Raw genomic sequence first — 8,775 nt, 5'->3', positions numbered from 1 at the left:
ACCCCCCACCACTCCAGCAACACTCAGTTTGTTTCCTGAGATTAAGAATTCCTCATATCAGTGAGGTCATATGATACATGTCTTTCTCTGACTGACTTATTTCACTCAGCATAATACCCTCCAGTTCCATCCACGTCATTGCAAATGGCAAGATTTCATTCCTTTTGATGGCTGCATAATATTCCTTTCTTCTCTCACTCGTGCTTCCCAGCGATGCTCACCCCCATAATCCCACAGTCCTTTGCTTCATTTTTTTCACTTTGAAGAGATAATCTCACCATTTGATTATTTATTACATGTCCACATTCCTGTCCTGCATTTTAGAAATGAAAGATCAATGTGAAAAATGTTTATTTTTGCTGTGTTCCTGTTTTGCTGATCCCGGGGATAAATCAAATGTTCTGCTCTATCCTGGTTAGCTCTGTGAATAATTTCTAAGAAATCTTTGACCATTTTTGTACCACCTAAAATTTGAGGTTGAATATGGATGGTTATCTGTGCTAGGTTCAGAGATTAGGGATCCAAGAAATATCCTGTTCAATAGAGATCTTTATCCTTTTCCTTTTACTCCTGAGCATAATCCCCGTCCAGCATCATAGAATGCTCTGGTGGTGGTAGGAGGTAATACTTGACGAGCGACCTGAGGCTCTTATGTTCCCGAGGAACCTTGCACAACACCTAGATGTTGTTTTCAGCTTACACTTTGGGCTGCATTCATCATTTCTTCACACAAAGAGATAATCTACTTCCTCCATTATTTCTGCTTAGGACAATCTCTTTGGCTTTAAAAATAAAGGATCTGCAACTAAGATTACATATACTCACTCTTTTAAGGTTTCCAGACCCAATTCCAACATGTAGGGGAGTCCCGCACATACAATACCCAGCAATTCTCAGTGTTCTTCTGGTGTCTGAGAAGCCAACTCAATTCTGACACTGTTTACCTGGAGATAGCATCAGATTCCACAGGTTAAGGGTTTAATTTCTGCCCTCTACCCCCAACTTCACATGTCAGTCATGAGTCCAGGTTGTTACCTGTGCTTCTGACCCACCAACTACAGATCAGAGGTGCCAATGACCTCCTCCTTAGGTTCTTTTAATTTCCAAGAGTGGCTCACCGAACTCAGGGAAACACTCATTAACCTGCTTATTAAAGGATATGATAAAGGATACAGATCAACAGCCAGATGAAGAGATACATAAGGCAAGGTCCCGGGAAGAGACACGCCACCCTCCCCTATCTCCATGTGTTCACCAACCTGGAAGGTCTCCAGACCCAGTCCTTTTGGATTTTTATAGAGGCTTCACTGCATGGTTATGATTAACTAAGCCATTGGCCATTGGTGATTGATTCAACCTCCAGCCCCTCTTCCCTCCTTGGGGGATAGGGAGTGGGACTGAAATTTCCAACCCTCTAATCACTTGATTGGCTCCTTTGACAACCATCCCTCATCCTTAGATGCTCTCCAGGAGTCACCTCATTAACAGAGCAAAAGGCACCATGATCACTCTCAACACTTAAGAAATTCCAAGGGTTTTGGGAGCTGTGTGCAAGGAACTAGACAAAGACCAAATGTTTATGAGAAACGTATTTTGATCATCTGAGTGGCCAAATATATATTTCTTATAAATCACAATATCATACCCACATACCATTGATTTCATTTATTAACTACCTTATTTGACTATTTTTGACTTACTGTTGTGTGCTGGCCAGAGCATACAAAAAACAGCAAGCATGTGTCTGTCTCTGAAGAGCTAATATCCTAAAAGTTAAGTACAGGCTGCAAAATATTGTAATGCATTGTGAAATGGGCTGTAAGAGAAGGATGCACAAAGCCTGGCTGTGACATAAAAGGGATGAAATCAGCTCTGCTTGAGGGGCTTGACTGAGTTGTAGATACTTGAGCTGCATCTTGTGAGATGAGTAGGACTTTGCCTGGTAGAAAACCAGAGGAAAGGCTTTCCAGGAAGATAGACACTGACGTGCAAAAGCCTAAAGACATGAAAATGGCAAGGTGTTCTGTGAGCAGTAAGTCTTCATATGGCTGGAATGACAAGGTATAGGGAGAGGAGGAGTGGAGGTCACAGGGGAAGGATCTGGAATGCTTGGCAGGGACCAGGTCAAGGAGGGTATGCCATGCTGGTATGTTGGAACTTTATCCTGTAGGCAACGAAGAGAGACATGTTCAGATTTGCATTTTACAAAGACTCTCGGGTAGCTTCGTGAGAATGAATTAGAAGGATCCAAGCCTGGATTGGGAGACATAGTTGGCAGACAGTTACAGTAATCTTTAAAAGAATAAAACAGAGGCCTGTGAACTAATGCTGTAATAATCACAATAGTGAGCACAGGATGGATTGTCAAGCGTGGGAAACAGGACTAGGGACGGGGTCATTGTGAGGCTTGAGGGAAGAGAAGGCAATTTTCAGGACTCCAGCTGGATGACAAGGTGAATAGTGATAACATTGCCCAGGATGGGAAACACAGGGGCACAAGCAGGCCTTTGAGAAAAGCAATGACTTGTGTTTTACATCTGTGGTCATGTATGGTCTATGGAAAGATCACTGGTTTGGCTATAGGAAAGACCTGAATTTTAACTTTGTTTCCCCAGCTTTATCACCTGCATATTTTTAAGTAAGTCCCTTAACCTCTAAGATTCTTGGTTTCCTGGTCTGTAAAGAAGGGGTAATAATTATTGGCTTTGCAGGCCATTGGTGAAGGGTAAAAGAGATAATCTGTGTAAAGCTCCTGACTCAAAGCCAGCTCTCAAATAAAGGGCAGATTATTATCACTGCAATGTTCTTTAGGCAGATCTTGAGGCCTGGAGTCCAGTAGAGAGGCTGAAAATGCCGACTTTTGAATTGAGAGCATATAAGAGAATAGAGTTTATCAGTGGAGCTGAGGCAGCATGCTCATTCATTTGTCTAGAATCATTGGTGGAGAGCTGGTGGGTGCTAAGTTCTGCACAAGAGCTAGGGAGTCCAAGGTTTCTGGCTCAAGGACCTTGGAGTCTGTGAAGGTTACACAAAAAAGGAAATCAAGAATGTTTGTATAAGAAGAGGATCAGGGCAAATCAATATATTTAGGTTTAAAAAACTGTGTAATATAATATACATTCAGAAAAGTACATATCCAAGTGAATGAATTTTTACAAAGGAAAGAGTAAATCATTAAACACAACACTATCGGCATTCCAAGAGACTACTTCTGTCCTTTTCCTGTCACAATAGAACCGGGGGTAACTCCTATCTAACTTTTAACACCACAAAGGTTTTACCTGTTTTTGTACTGTATGTGTGTGGAATCATATGCTGTGTTCTCTTTTGTGCCTGGCTTCTTTCACCGAACAATATGGTAGTGAGCTTCATTCATGTTCTTGCACCTAACAATCATTCCTATTGTTGTATAGAATTTCATTGTATGAATATACTACAGTGTATTCATTCTACCATTGATGAATTTGGGTTTTGCTTTTGGTGATTACAAATAGTGTTTCTATGAATATTTCAGTGCATATCTGTTGGGTGTATACCTAGGGATGAGTTGCTGGATCATAGGGTTTGGATGTATTCGGTGTGAGTAGTTAACTGCCACACACTTCTTCAAAGTGGATGTACCGATTTATACTCCCTCCAACGATGCATGAGGGTCCCAACTGCCCCCACTCTGGTATAACCTTCTCCTCTTCCTCGTTTTGGCCATTCTGGTGGTTATTTAGTAGTATAGCCTTGTAGTTTTATTTATTTTTTTACTTATTTTTTTAAAGATTTTATTTATTTATTTGACAGAGACAGAGACAGCGAGAGCAGGAACACAAGCAGGGGGAGTGGGAGAGGGAGAAGCAAAGAGGGAGAATCAGGCTTCCCGCTGAGCAGGGAGCCCGATGTGGGACTCGACCCCAGGACTCTGGGATCATGACCTGAGCCGAAGGCAGCCGCTTAATGACTTAACCACCCAGGCACCCAGCCTTGTAGTTTTAATTTTCATTTCTCTGATGATTAATGAAGCTGTGTCCCATTTCATATATTTTGGTTATTGGATTCTCTTTTATAAAGTTCCTGTTGACGTGGTCTGTCCATTTTTCAATTGGGCTTTCTTTCTTTTTGCAGCATCAGTATTAAACAATGAGAATTATTTATTGAGGGCCTACCGGGAACCATTCTAGCACTGGAATTAGAGAACAATATAGTCATACTTTCTGCCCCCATGACGTTTATAACTTTAACTACTCTTTCAAAAAGCATGGCTATGCTTAGGGAGGAGTGAGGTGATAAACGGAGCAGGATGTGGGACCCAGAGAGCATTTTTATATGGCTGTGAACCTTTTTATCTATGCTGACAATAGAGAGGCGGAGAAAGGTAGCCAATAGAAAGGCAAGATGGTTATTGATTGAACAGAATCCTGGAGCAGCCAGAGTGCTCTGAGCTCTCAGAAGTACTGCTTGCGGCAAAAGGAAGGCAGGATAGGGAGGTGTGCTACTAAGTTTATGTTGAGGATGTTTGTCCTTGAAAACCTGATTATGTTATTATTTAATTTTTTTGTGAGAAGGCAAAGTCACTTGTCTGGAAAAATTGGGTAGTATTGAAGAAAATGGGGAACATTCGGAGTTGTCTCTGGAGGAAGGGTGAACTGACCAGAGCATTATGAGGTGAAGATGTTAGTGTTCAGACGGCTAGCCGAAGTAGCTCTGTCTCCATCATGGATTTTCCCCAGCTGCTCTGAGCAGGTGTAGGAATGGAAAGGGCGGTTATCCAAAGTAGTGATCCATTTTAGTGAAGGACAAGGTGACAAATGAGTGGAGATGCTGTGAAGAAAAAGGTGAAGTGGCTCACAGAGGGATCGAGACAGGACCGTGAAAGAAGCCTGGAGGAGGAGGGGAGGAAGAGAGATAGGACAGGAGGAAGAGGGTGAATTGATGGGAGGGTGGGGTTGAGGAACTGGGTGTCCCTGTGAAGCTGAATGGAATGTGTGTATATGACAGGTTAGGTGATGTGACAAGACTAGAGTAGCCTGTCATATTGACCCAAATAGATCGGATTTCCCTGTGAGGTTTTGTGGAAAATGCTCAACACTTAAGCAAAGCACCTCTTAAAAGAGGTCACATTTTAAGTTTTAGCTTATCTTCTGCATTTAGTCAATACATATTTTTCATTAAATGAAGACTTCTGCATCATTAGTGAATACATATTTTTCATTAAATGAAGACTTCATTAAATGAAGTTTCGGGTATTTTTCTCTTCTATCAGCCATTGTTTTTGTTGTTTTTTTTTTCTTATCTCTTATGCTTTACCTTTCATTCCCATGTCAGCCGTTGGTTCTTAGCTGGTTCAATAAAGTTGGTTTTAGACAATATGGGATAAATATAGAGACCCAAGTGGCCTCTATATTTTTTACACTAAAATGAAATGCTGAAAATCAAAGTCTGTTGCACCAGCAACCTCAGTTGAGACATGTCCCTTTAAGCAATTACATTTGTGGTCCTCCTTAGATCACATTTGGAGTTCTCATTTGATCCAGCAGCCACTTGTTATGTCTTCTCATTGCTACACACCGAAATAAATAATAGAGTGTGCTAAACTCTTTGGTTTAAATTTAGTACATAAAATGCATATTGTGTGACACTCAGCCGAAGTCTAGAGAGTGAAGTTTACGTCTTCATAAAACTAAGATATACACATTGCTAAATAGAAAAGCCTTCAGCAGAAGAACTGCTTGTAGGAATGGGCAGATTGAAAATCCTGTGATTTATCCCAGGATGTATAGAACTCACCTGGGCAGCTGGCTGAGAATGCAGATTTGGGGGCCCATCCCCGGAGCTAATGGTGTGTGGGGCAGTTTATAGACTCTACTTGAGAAACCCAAGGTAGAGCTTCTAGTTTGGGAAGATTACTACTGGGCACCACCTGGAGTCATTATGACAAAGAAATAAAATAAACAGAAAGAAAGGGAAAATAGAAAAGAAGATAAGGGAAAAAGACGGATGAAGCCAAGAAAAGGGATAAGACTAAGTTCTGATGTAATGTCTCCACAAATCTCTGTTTTAAAAGGCAAATTTCAAAGGATGCTAGATAGAATCACAGCAATTTTAAGATCACAAATGAAAAACAATGTGGAGTATGTAAGATTATATGCAAAAAATATCAAAACTCCATAAAGAGCTAAATTGGCTATAAATTCAAACTACACATATTAAAATTAAAATGTAGCTATAAGTTTTATTTTTCCAACAACCTTTTAAATTGTAATATGATGGGTGTGGTAAGTTTTGTGATAAGTTTTGGTTATGGAATAGGAGTGTTACTATAAACAATTAAGGTGGATAATTTTATTTTTCTCCTGAATATCAGATTATGCCAGGGAATTATCAAGGCAGCCTTCAATCTCCAAGATGATTTACTGCTGGTTACTGTGGTTACTGTGAAGATTAAATGAGATCTGAACTTTGGACACCTGAAATTCTGGGTTCGAATTATTGCTGTACCACTAACAGCTCTATACCCTTGGAAAAGTTGTGACTCAGTTTCCTCATCTGTAAAACAAGAATAGTAATAGTGCTTAGCCATAGAATTGTTGCCAGGAATAAAATAAATTAAGAAATTAATAAATTTAAAACACTTGAAACAGTGTGAGGCACATTGTAGACATTTAATAACTGTTATTCTAAATTCTATTGCCAAATTTTCTGTTAAAAGTATGCAAATTAAAAACAAAGGTTATTCAAAATATGGACATATATATGCTTTTATAAAATTATAGAACCCTAGAAAAAATAAAAAAAATTGAAAAATAAAATAGTATTCTTGAGCCTTATTTAATTAAATCAGTGAATACCTATTACTAAATGCAGTAAGACATTCCAGGCTCTATGATGATAAGTAAGAGATGACCCTGTCCCCCAGACACTCAAACTTTGGGAAGTTACACTATTGACTTGGTTTTCTTGGGTAGATATTATGCCATATTAGGAAACAGTGTATATTTTTGGGCACCAGTAAAATATAGTGCATTCAAGGACAGAAAGAGATGCTAATAGTAGATCATACCTTCATATATTTCTCAATATAGCAGATCACACAAGAAAAGAGGCTGATATTTTTCTAGAGACAGATATAGCATAGTGGATAGAACATAGATACGATATCAAGAAACCTGGATATTCAAACCTGACTCTACTATTTTCTGATTATGTGACTATAGGCACTTGCTTTAACCCGTGCCTCAATTTCTTGACCTGAGAAATAGATACATAGCCACCTTCCTGAGTAGGTTCGTTACATGAGCTAATGTTTGCGAAAACGCTTTATGAACTATAAGAAGTTAAGCATTTGTATGTTTTTTCATGATTTATATGGGGCTTGTGGATTTCTGAAGATCTGTGGCTCAGAAATGGACACTTAATATAGTTTTAATAGGTTTACAGAGAACTTTATTATTCTCATAGAATTACCTGTAGATCAATACTGGATGGGTAACTTGCTGCAGAGATAAGACCAAACAACAAAAACATTCATAGCTGGAAAGTTAAACTTGTTGAGAGGTTATGTGACTGACCTAAGGAACAAGTTGCTATTCCTGAGGGTTCTTCCCTCTGCTCTCCACGTTTTCCCTGACCATTTCTCGATTGAGTGAAAGGAATACAGGCTTGGAAGTTAAACTGGATTAAAATCCCTGCTCTGTCACTTACTCGTTGTAACTCAGGCAAGTTACTCCACCTCAGTGAGCCTCATGTCCCTCATGTGCACAGGGGAGTAGAATTACTTGCCTTACAAACTTGTGAGCACTGGAGATCACGTCTGTAAGGCACCTGCCTAACAACTAGCTGATAGATTATTTTTCTTAGGATTAGACATCGCCAAATTTCAAGGCAACTTGAATTACACACTTGCCGAATAAGAATACTAATACAACTAATCCTGGCAACTGTTTATCATGACTAGGCACTATTCCAAATACATCATGCCTATGATTCTCTTATTTAATCTCCAAAACAGCCTGATGATGTCAGTATTACTGTGATTGCCGCTGAGGCTTGGGGACTGACTTGAGCAAGATCACCCAGCCAACGTGTGGTGGAGCAGGTTTGCAAATCTGGGTGCTTGTGACTCCAGATCCCATTTTCCTAGGTCCTGGATTATTCCTGTTCCTCCCTGGCCAGTTTGGGGATGTGGGACAGAGAATGAAAGGACTAGTTGTTTCATGAGAATTGTTTTTGAATGGGGTATTTGCTTTCCAAATCGCATCTTTGCTGTTCAGGTAGAAGGTGTAAGGGGCCCGCAGTCAGCCATTACGTAACTCCGGAGTGAGGGATGAAAGCTCACTGAGCTCCACTTTCCTTTTCGTACAATTATTATACTTGTAAGGGCACAGCAAGCATTGAAATGGGGTGATAACTGTTGAGCACAATGCTGAATCTCTGCTCCCCAGTCCCTTCTTTTTTATTTTATTTTATTTTATTATGTTATGTTAATCACTATACATTACATCATTAGTTCTTGATATAGTGTTCCATGATTCACTGTTTGCATATAACACCCAGTGCTCCATTCAGTACCTGCCCTCTTTAATACCCATCACCAGGCTCACCCATCCCCCCACCCACCTCCCGTCTAGAACCCTCAGTTTGTTTCTCAGAGTCCATAGTCTCTCACGGTTCGTCTCCCCCTCCAATTTCCTCCCCTTCATTTTTCCCTTCCCGCAATCTTCTTTTTTTTTTAACATATAATGTATTATTTGTTTCAGAGGTACAGGTCTGTGATTCAACAGTCTTACA

General features: G+C 40.0%; 1 protein-coding gene across 5 annotated transcripts in view; it reads left to right on the top strand.

Annotated features, from left to right (window-relative positions):
• The window catches only part of HIVEP2 (HIVEP zinc finger 2), a 198,882-nt gene that overhangs the window by 49,639 nt on the left and 140,468 nt on the right, over positions 1-8,775 (top strand). The window lies entirely within an intron of this gene.

Source organism: Leptonychotes weddellii, chromosome 8 (genome assembly GCF_054177405.1).
Source record: "Leptonychotes weddellii isolate Sample4059 chromosome 8, ASM5417740v2, whole genome shotgun sequence".
Lineage (NCBI taxonomy): Eukaryota > Metazoa > Chordata > Mammalia > Carnivora > Phocidae > Leptonychotes > Leptonychotes weddellii.
This window is presented reverse-complemented; position numbering and strand designations above follow the sequence as displayed.